The sequence below is a fragment of the Schistocerca nitens genome, chromosome 4 (assembly GCF_023898315.1).
Source record: "Schistocerca nitens isolate TAMUIC-IGC-003100 chromosome 4, iqSchNite1.1, whole genome shotgun sequence".
In the NCBI taxonomy this organism is placed as follows: domain Eukaryota; kingdom Metazoa; phylum Arthropoda; class Insecta; order Orthoptera; family Acrididae; genus Schistocerca; species Schistocerca nitens.
This window is the reverse complement of record NC_064617.1, coordinates 616,551,360-616,559,800: the sequence shown is the minus strand read 5'-3', so window position 1 is coordinate 616,559,800 and position 8,441 is coordinate 616,551,360. Positions and strand designations below refer to the sequence as shown.

General features: G+C 42.5%; 5 non-coding genes across 5 annotated transcripts; all 5 read right to left on the bottom strand.

Annotated features, from left to right (window-relative positions):
* Window positions 1-416: 416 nt before the first annotated feature.
* Window positions 417-535, bottom strand: LOC126254709 (U5 spliceosomal RNA). Its single transcript, XR_007546358.1, has one exon. It is a non-coding gene; the product is annotated as a U5 spliceosomal RNA (small nuclear RNA).
* Window positions 536-1,488: 953 nt separating this feature from the next.
* LOC126254487 (small nucleolar RNA U3) lies at window positions 1,489-1,695 on the bottom strand. The gene has a single exon (XR_007546167.1). It is a non-coding gene; the product is annotated as a small nucleolar RNA U3 (small nucleolar RNA).
* Window positions 1,696-4,123: 2,428 nt separating this feature from the next.
* Window positions 4,124-4,242, bottom strand: LOC126254707 (U5 spliceosomal RNA). The gene has a single exon (XR_007546357.1). It is a non-coding gene; the product is annotated as a U5 spliceosomal RNA (small nuclear RNA).
* A 953-nt stretch (window positions 4,243-5,195) lies between these two features.
* LOC126254486 (small nucleolar RNA U3) lies at window positions 5,196-5,402 on the bottom strand. Its single transcript, XR_007546166.1, has one exon. It is a non-coding gene; the product is annotated as a small nucleolar RNA U3 (small nucleolar RNA).
* Window positions 5,403-7,824: 2,422 nt separating this feature from the next.
* LOC126254777 (U5 spliceosomal RNA) lies at window positions 7,825-7,943 on the bottom strand. Its single transcript, XR_007546417.1, has one exon. It is a non-coding gene; the product is annotated as a U5 spliceosomal RNA (small nuclear RNA).
* Window positions 7,944-8,441: the final 498 nt, after the last annotated feature.

Here is an 8,441-nt window from a genome sequence, read left to right as displayed (position 1 = left end):
TTCAGCCCAAATCTCACTCACATCATACCTACAAATCACAAACTTCTGCGGTAAAAATTATTTTGGCTTTCAAAACAAAATCTACTTATCACATACCAGTATTTATTACAAAGACAATCATTCATCATTCACTTCCAAATATCAGCTTATATGCTGTTGTGCAACTGCAGTGCAAGTAAACATTCTCAAATCATCTACAACTGAGGTACGGAAAGGGTTCACCAAGAGTTTGCAGGACAATAAATAGCTCTGTCCCCCTCTACCCCCCCCCCCCTCTCTCTCTCTCTCTCTCTCTACACAATCGTCTAACACACTGCACGCCATTTCAGGTCAAACGTGATCCGCTAATCCACGCCCTTCATTCTCACAACACAATCTACCTCTTGCTACTCACATTACGTTTTACTTGTGATTGTGGCTCAGCAATAGCCGAGCACTACAAAAAATACCTTCTAGACTCATTTAATGTTCCCCTCCACGGAAATCTTTAGTAAAAGGCGAAAGATTTATTCGGTTTGAAGGGAAACCAGAGTGCCGATCAACGCCCTCACTTCAATACTTATGGCTGCTTCTCTATTACTTCTCCGCGAGAACGCCGAAAATTCTTGCCGTCTTGTCTACTTCTCTACCGTCAACAGACTTCCAGTGTCATGCAAGCACACACCCCAAACTAACTGTCAACGCTGAAATAAGTGTCTGCCAACTGTCGTCGCTATTACTCTTTAGATAACTATTTTCATCATTTCTGTCACCATTCAAGCTGCTTCATTACCTCACCTGCCGACAGATGGCAGCACGCATAATTCCTGTCGGCGACCCACCGTCCGACATACAACGTCCGACACACAACTGCCCGCACTGCTCTGCATCTAACACTAATCTCTCTCCTCCCCACCACACTCGTTCACTCAAAAAACTGACAACTAGATAGTTCTTTGTACGCAAAACTAGGCCACATCACACGCAACGTGTATGTAGATGTATGGTGCAAGGGAAATATCCCCCTGCTCCCACACAACTAATTAATACTAGTTGACAACAGAAATAAAATTTCTCTCGATAGTATTTGAACCAGTCTTATTCATTTGCGAATTTCATGCATTCCTTCTTGCAGATAACACTGCCTTGCAAATCACTCAATTCATGTTTGCTAGCCAAACGTGCTCCTCCTAAATGTTTCGTACATCATGCATTAGTGGTGATTATCGAGACTGTGTTGTGTGTCAGCTTTTTATGGTCATCAATTGCACTCTTCTTGTGTTGCTCACTCATTCTTGTAACTCAAAAGTACGTCGTTGTCATCCAAGCCTAGCACTTGGAGCAGGCCAAATCAAATGGCTCGTCCCCGTGCCACTCGAGAAACTTCCACGAGGCTTTCATGACATGTCGCAATCGAAGTCTTTCCACAACCTGTAGCGACATTTCTGCAACGACGCGGGTCCCGATACCAACAGTATGACTTATGCTTCTAATCTATATAATAAAACCACCACTCGGAAAGCGCTATTCCCTTCCCACATCCCTCAGAATGTGGTGAACGATCATCGATTACAACCAAGATGCGATGAATCTTGATCGCAAGCCTCACGCTCAGGGAGAGTGCTACCACTCATCATCGTGGTTACGTCTACTCCAGCGTTGAACTAGAGAGAGTTGAAGACATACTACAGAAATGATCCTGTGAAGTATGATCTTGCTTGCAAGCTATCACCGCTCGCTACTTATGCCACGAGACCGTCAACACGCCCTACGAGAATACGACACATTCTTCACATTTCGCGATTTACTTATCGAAGAATTTCTTAAGCTCAGACATTCTGCAAAGAACCTACTTCTACCCTTACTTGGCCGCAATGATCTCACTCGGCTATTTTTGTGCGCTACTAGTGCTTCTTGCGTTCCGAAATGAGAGACCATTGCCTCAGGCGAGACTGTATGTAAACACCGCTTGCACCTCCGGCCGCTAGATGGGGGCCTGGGGCACATACAGTAGCTTTCTATGGCGCAAGCAGACATGCCAAATAGCCACTGAAAGAGAAACACACAAGAGGGCATTCATAGGACTCTTGTGCTTTCTTTAAAACCGCCTCTCTCTTCGAAAATTTTCGCACCGCACTAGCTTATTCACCTCACCCTAACAGTGCGAACTCTTGTCGATATTTGGCCACTTTCATGCATACTTCCTCTTTCGTTTCACTTTGCGTCTTACTTGATACCCGCCCAAGAGCTGCTGATATACAATACTCGCAATAAATGTGTTTCTCTCTGTACCTCTCGTCGCCTATCACGAGTATTGCTTCTCCTCACATGGCAATTATGAAAACACCCACAGCTAAACAAACACTTCCTTCAAGCGCCACGTCCATACTATCAATCATACACTACTAATTTCACAGCTACTTGCTCCACTAATACATTTCTTATGTCTACTGTTAAACAGATGAAGAATCAAAGTATACAACAAGTCCCTATGAACATCACTGTCAGGACATTTTACAGACCTACGCATACCATGCCAATCTTTATGCTTCAACTATGATGGCCCATGTGCTATGAATAAAGAAATTTCTCATAAAATAACAAATAATCTTACAACTATACAAATACTCCGACAAGCTCCTTACTAAAATGCTAGATGTTTAGCAATCCCCCCCATCATCTCAGAATAATCTCAAGCAGTGCTTTCATCCCATGATCACTTCTTTGCAAACAAAACCACAAACTACTTTTTATACTAGCTTCCTTGTCACAGTGAACAGGGAACTAATGCTAGTGCCTCAGTTTACTAAAAAGCTTTTTTCGCTTGCAACATATAAACTACCAACTTGAACCTCTGGGATTTTCAAACACACACACACACACACACACACAGAAAACTTAATTCCACAGAAATTTAGGAGTAACAGTGGTTACCTCACATTTTCATACATACTCAAATAGCTACTTCTGTGCACTTCACACAATGTTCTCATCGTGTTCCAACAGAGAACACACTAATCACTATGAATGGATTCTGGTAAAAGAGCATTAAAAAAACGAACAGCCTGATCAAAGTGATTATCTGCACATCCTCTGCCAATAACATGTCACTCTATACCCGAGGGAAACTAAAATGCAGGGAAAGGAGCTTTGTTGTGACCACTGTGTCGGTATTTCATCATTTACTGACCAAAGTCTTCTCAAGCCAAGTATGCACCAGCTCTGTGTATGGCTGGGTCAATCAAGAGCCCCTTTCAATTTTACTTAAAAGACAAGCAGCATCAACAACTCACAGGAGGCACTGAACATTTTTACCATTATCTGCACCACCTTCCACTGATTTATTGAAGAAGAAACTGCAAAGTCTGGCCAATTTTGTACACAAGTAATCTTGAAAACATTGGAGTCAACAACAGATACATAGTTTCCAAGACTGTAGCAAGGAACAACCCTTCAATTTCAAGATTTATCTCTCACTGAGACACATCATACCCAAACTACACCTAGCAGGAAATTGCTACTCAATTCATTTCTAGCTATCTATGTCATATTCAACAACTGTCTCTTTCTCACCTAAATCTTCTACAAAACTGAGTACACTGTTATGAACAAAGAACCAATGCCACATTATGGCAACAAGCCAGTGCCACTAATATCCACTCTATTGAAAACAATTGAAATACTCATCCTGCCCAACTAACCACCATCTTCAGCCCAAATCTCACTCACATCATACCTACAAATCACAAACTTCTGCGGTAAAAATTATTTTGGCTTTCAAAACAAAATCTACTTATCACATACCAGTATTTATTACAAAGACAATCATTCATCATTCACTTCCAAATATCAGCTTATATGCTGTTGTGCAACTGCAGTGCAAGTAAACATTCTCAAATCATCTACAACTGAGGTACGGAAAGGGTTCACCAAGAGTTTGCAGGACAATAAATAGCTCTGTCCCCCTCTACCCCCCCCCCCCTCTCTCTCTCTCTCTCTCTCTCTCTCTCTCTCTCTCTCTCTACACAATCGTCTAACACACTGCACGCCATTTCAGGTCAAACGTGATCCGCTAATCCACGCCCTTCATTCTCACAACACAATCTACCTCTTGCTACTCACATTACGTTTTACTTGTGATTGTGGCTCAGCAATAGCCGAGCACTACAAAAAATACCTTCTAGACTCATTTAATGTTCCCCTCCACGGAAATCTTTAGTAAAAGGCGAAAGATTTATTCGGTTTGAAGGGAAACCAGAGTGCCGATCAACGCCCTCACTTCAATACTTATGGCTGCTTCTCTATTACTTCTCCGCGAGAACGCCGAAAATTCTTGCCGTCTTGTCTACTTCTCTACCGTCAACAGACTTCCAGTGTCATGCAAGCACACACCCCAAACTAACTGTCAACGCTGAAATAAGTGTCTGCCAACTGTCGTCGCTATTACTCTTTAGATAACTATTTTCATCATTTCTGTCACCATTCAAGCTGCTTCATTACCTCACCTGCCGACAGATGGCAGCACGCATAATTCCTGTCGGCGACCCACCGTCCGACATACAACGTCCGACACACAACTGCCCGCACTGCTCTGCATCTAACACTAATCTCTCTCCTCCCCACCACACTCGTTCACTCAAAAAACTGACAACTAGATAGTTCTTTGTACGCAAAACTAGGCCACATCACACGCAACGTGTATGTAGATGTATGGTGCAAGGGAAATATCCCCCTGCTCCCACACAACTAATTAATACTAGTTGACAACAGAAATAAAATTTCTGTCGATAGTATTTGAACCAGTCTTATTCATTTGCGAATTTCATGCATTCCTTCTTGCAGATAACACTGCCTTGCAAATCACTCAATTCATGTTTGCTAGCCAAACGTGCTCCTCCTAAATGTTTCGTACATCATGCATTAGTGGTGATTATCGAGACTGTGTTGTGTGTCAGCTTTTTATGGTCATCAATTGCACTCTTCTTGTGTTGCTCACTCATTCTTGTAACTCAAAAGTACGTCGTTGTCATCCAAGCCTAGCACTTGGAGCAGGCCAAATCAAATGGCTCGTCCCCGTGCCACTCGAGAAACTTCCACGAGGCTTTCATGACATGTCGCAATCGAAGTCTTTCCACAACCTGTAGCGACATTTCTGCAACGACGCGGGTCCCGATACCAACAGTATGACTTATGCTTCTAATCTATATAATAAAACCACCACTCGGAAAGCGCTATTCCCTTCCCACATCCCTCAGAATGTGGTGAACGATCATCGATTACAACCAAGATGCGATGAATCTTGATCGCAAGCCTCACGCTCAGGGAGAGTGCTACCACTCATCATCGTGGTTACGTCTACTCCAGCGTTGAACTAGAGAGAGTTGAAGACATACTACAGAAATGATCCTGTGAAGTATGATCTTGCTTGCAAGCTATCACCGCTCGCTACTTATGCCACGAGACCGTCAACACGCCCTACGAGAATACGACACATTCTTCACATTTCGCGATTTACTTATCGAAGAATTTCTTAAGCTCAGACATTCTGCAAAGAACCTACTTCTACCCTTACTTGGCCGCAATGATCTCACTCGGCTATTTTTGTGCGCTACCAGTGCTTCTTGCGTTCCGAAATGAGAGACCATTGCCTCAGGCGAGACTGTATGTAAACACCGCTTGCACCTCCGGCCGCTAGATGGGGGCCTGGGGCACATACAGTAGCTTTCTATGGCGCAAGCAGACATGCCAAATAGCCACTGAAAGAGAAACACACAAGAGGGCATTCATAGGACTCTTGTGCTTTCTTTAAAACCGCCTCTCTCTTCGAAAATTTTCGCACCGCACTAGCTTATTCACCTCACCCTAACAGTGCGAACTCTTGTCGATATTTGGCCACTTTCATGCATACTTCCTCTTTCGTTTCACTTTGCGTCTTACTTGATACCCGCCCAAGAGCTGCTGATATACAATACTCGCAATAAATGTGTTTCTCTCTGTACCTCTCGTCGCCTATCACGAGTATTGCTTCTCCTCACATGGCAATTATGAAAACACCCACAGCTAAACAAACACTTCCTTCAAGCGCCACGTCCATACTATCAATCATACACTACTAATTTCACAGCTACTTGCTCCACTAATACATTTCTTATGTCTACTGTTAAACAGATGAAGAATCAAAGTATACAACAAGTCCCTATGAACATCACTGTCAGGACATTTTACAGACCTACGCATACCATGCCAATCTTTATGCTTCAACTATGATGGCCCATGTGCTATGAATAAAGAAATTTCTCATAAAATAACAAATAATCTTACAACTATACAAATACTCCGACAAGCTCCTTACTAAAATGCTAGATGTTTAGCAATCCCCCCCCATCATCTCAGAATAATCTCAAGCAGTGCTTTCATCCCATGAGCACTTCTTTGCAAACAAAACCACAAACTACTTTTTATACTAGCTTCCTTGTCACAGTGAACAGGGAACTAATGCTAGTGCCTCAGTTTACTAAAAAGCTTTTTTCGCTTGCAACATATAAACTACCAACTTGAACCTCAGGGATTTTCAAACACACACACACACACACAGAAAACTTAATTCCACAGAAATTTAGGAGTAACAGTGGTTACCTCACATTTTCATACATACTCAAATAGCTACTTCTGTGCACTTCACACAATGTTCTCATCGTGTTCCAACAGAGAACACACTAATCACTATGAATGGATTCTGGTAAAAGAGCATTAAAAAAACGAACAGCCTGATCAAAGTGATTATCTGCACATCCTCTGCCAATAACATGTCACTCTATACCCGAGGGAAACTAAAATGCAGGGAAAGGAGCTTTGTTGTGACCACTGTGTCGGTATTTCATCATTTACTGACCAAAGTCTTCTCAAGCCAAGTATGCACCAGCTCTGTGTATGGCTGGGTCAATCAAGAGCCCCTTTCAATTTTACTTAAAAGACAAGCAGCATCAACAACTCACAGGAGGCACTGAACATTTTTACCATTATCTGCACCACCTTCCACTGATTTATTGAAGAAGAAACTGCAAAGTCTGGCCAATTTTGTACACAAGTAATCTTGAAAACATTGGAGTCAACAACAGATACATAGTTTCCAAGACTGTAGCAAGGAACAACCCTTCAATTTCAAGATTTATCTCTCACTGAGACACATCATACCCAAACTACACCTAGCAGGAAATTGCTACTCAATTCATTTCTAGCTATCTATGTCATATTCAACAACTGTCTCTTTCTCACCTAAATCTTCTACAAAACTGAGTACACTGTTATGAACAAAGAACCAATGCCACATTATGGCAACAAGCCAGTGCCACTAATATCCACTCTATTGAAAACAATTGAAATACTCATCCTGCCCAACTAACCACCATCTTCAGCCCAAATCTCACTCACATCATACCTACAAATCACAAACTTCTGCGGTAAAAATTATTTTGGCTTTCAAAACAAAATCTACTTATCACATACCAGTATTTATTACAAAGACAATCATTCATCATTCACTTCCAAATATCAGCTTATATGCTGTTGTGCAACTGCAGTGCAAGTAAACATTCTCAAATCATCTACAACTGAGGTACGGAAAGGGTTCACCAAGAGTTTGCAGGACAATAAATAGCTCTGTCCCCCTCTACCCCCCCCCTCACTCTCTCTCTCTCTCTCTCTCTCTCTCTCTCTCTCTCTCTACACAATCGTCTAACACACTGCACGCCATTTCAGGTCAAACGTGATCCGCTAATCCACGCCCTTCATTCTCACAACACAATCTACCTCTTGCTACTCACATTACGTTTTACTTGTGATTGTGGCTCAGCAATAGCCGAGCACTACAAAAAATACCTTCTAGACTCATTTAATGTTCCCCTCCACGGAAATCTTTAGTAAAAGGCGAAAGATTTATTCGGTTCGAAGGGAAACCAGAGTGCCGATCAACGCCCTCACTTCAATACTTATGGCTGCTTCTCTATTACTTCTCCGCGAGAACGCCGAAAATTCTTGCCGTCTTGTCTACTTCTCTACCGTCAACAGACTTCCAGTGTCATGCAAGCACACACCCCAAACTAACTGTCAACGCTGAAATAAGTGTCTGCCAACTGTCGTCGCTATTACTCTTTAGATAACTATTTTCATCATTTCTGTCACCATTCAAGCTGCTTCATTACCTCACCTGCCGACAGATGGCAGCACGCATAATTCCTGTCGGCGACCCACCGTCCGACATACAACGTCCGACACACAACTGCCCGCACTGCTCTGCATCTAACACTAATCTCTCTCCTCCCCACCACACTCGTTCACTCAAAAAACTGACAACTAGATAGTTCTTTGTACGCAAAACTAGGCCACATCACACGCAACGTGTATGTAGATGTATGGTGCAAGGGAAATATCCCCCTGCTCCCACACAACTAATTAATACTAGT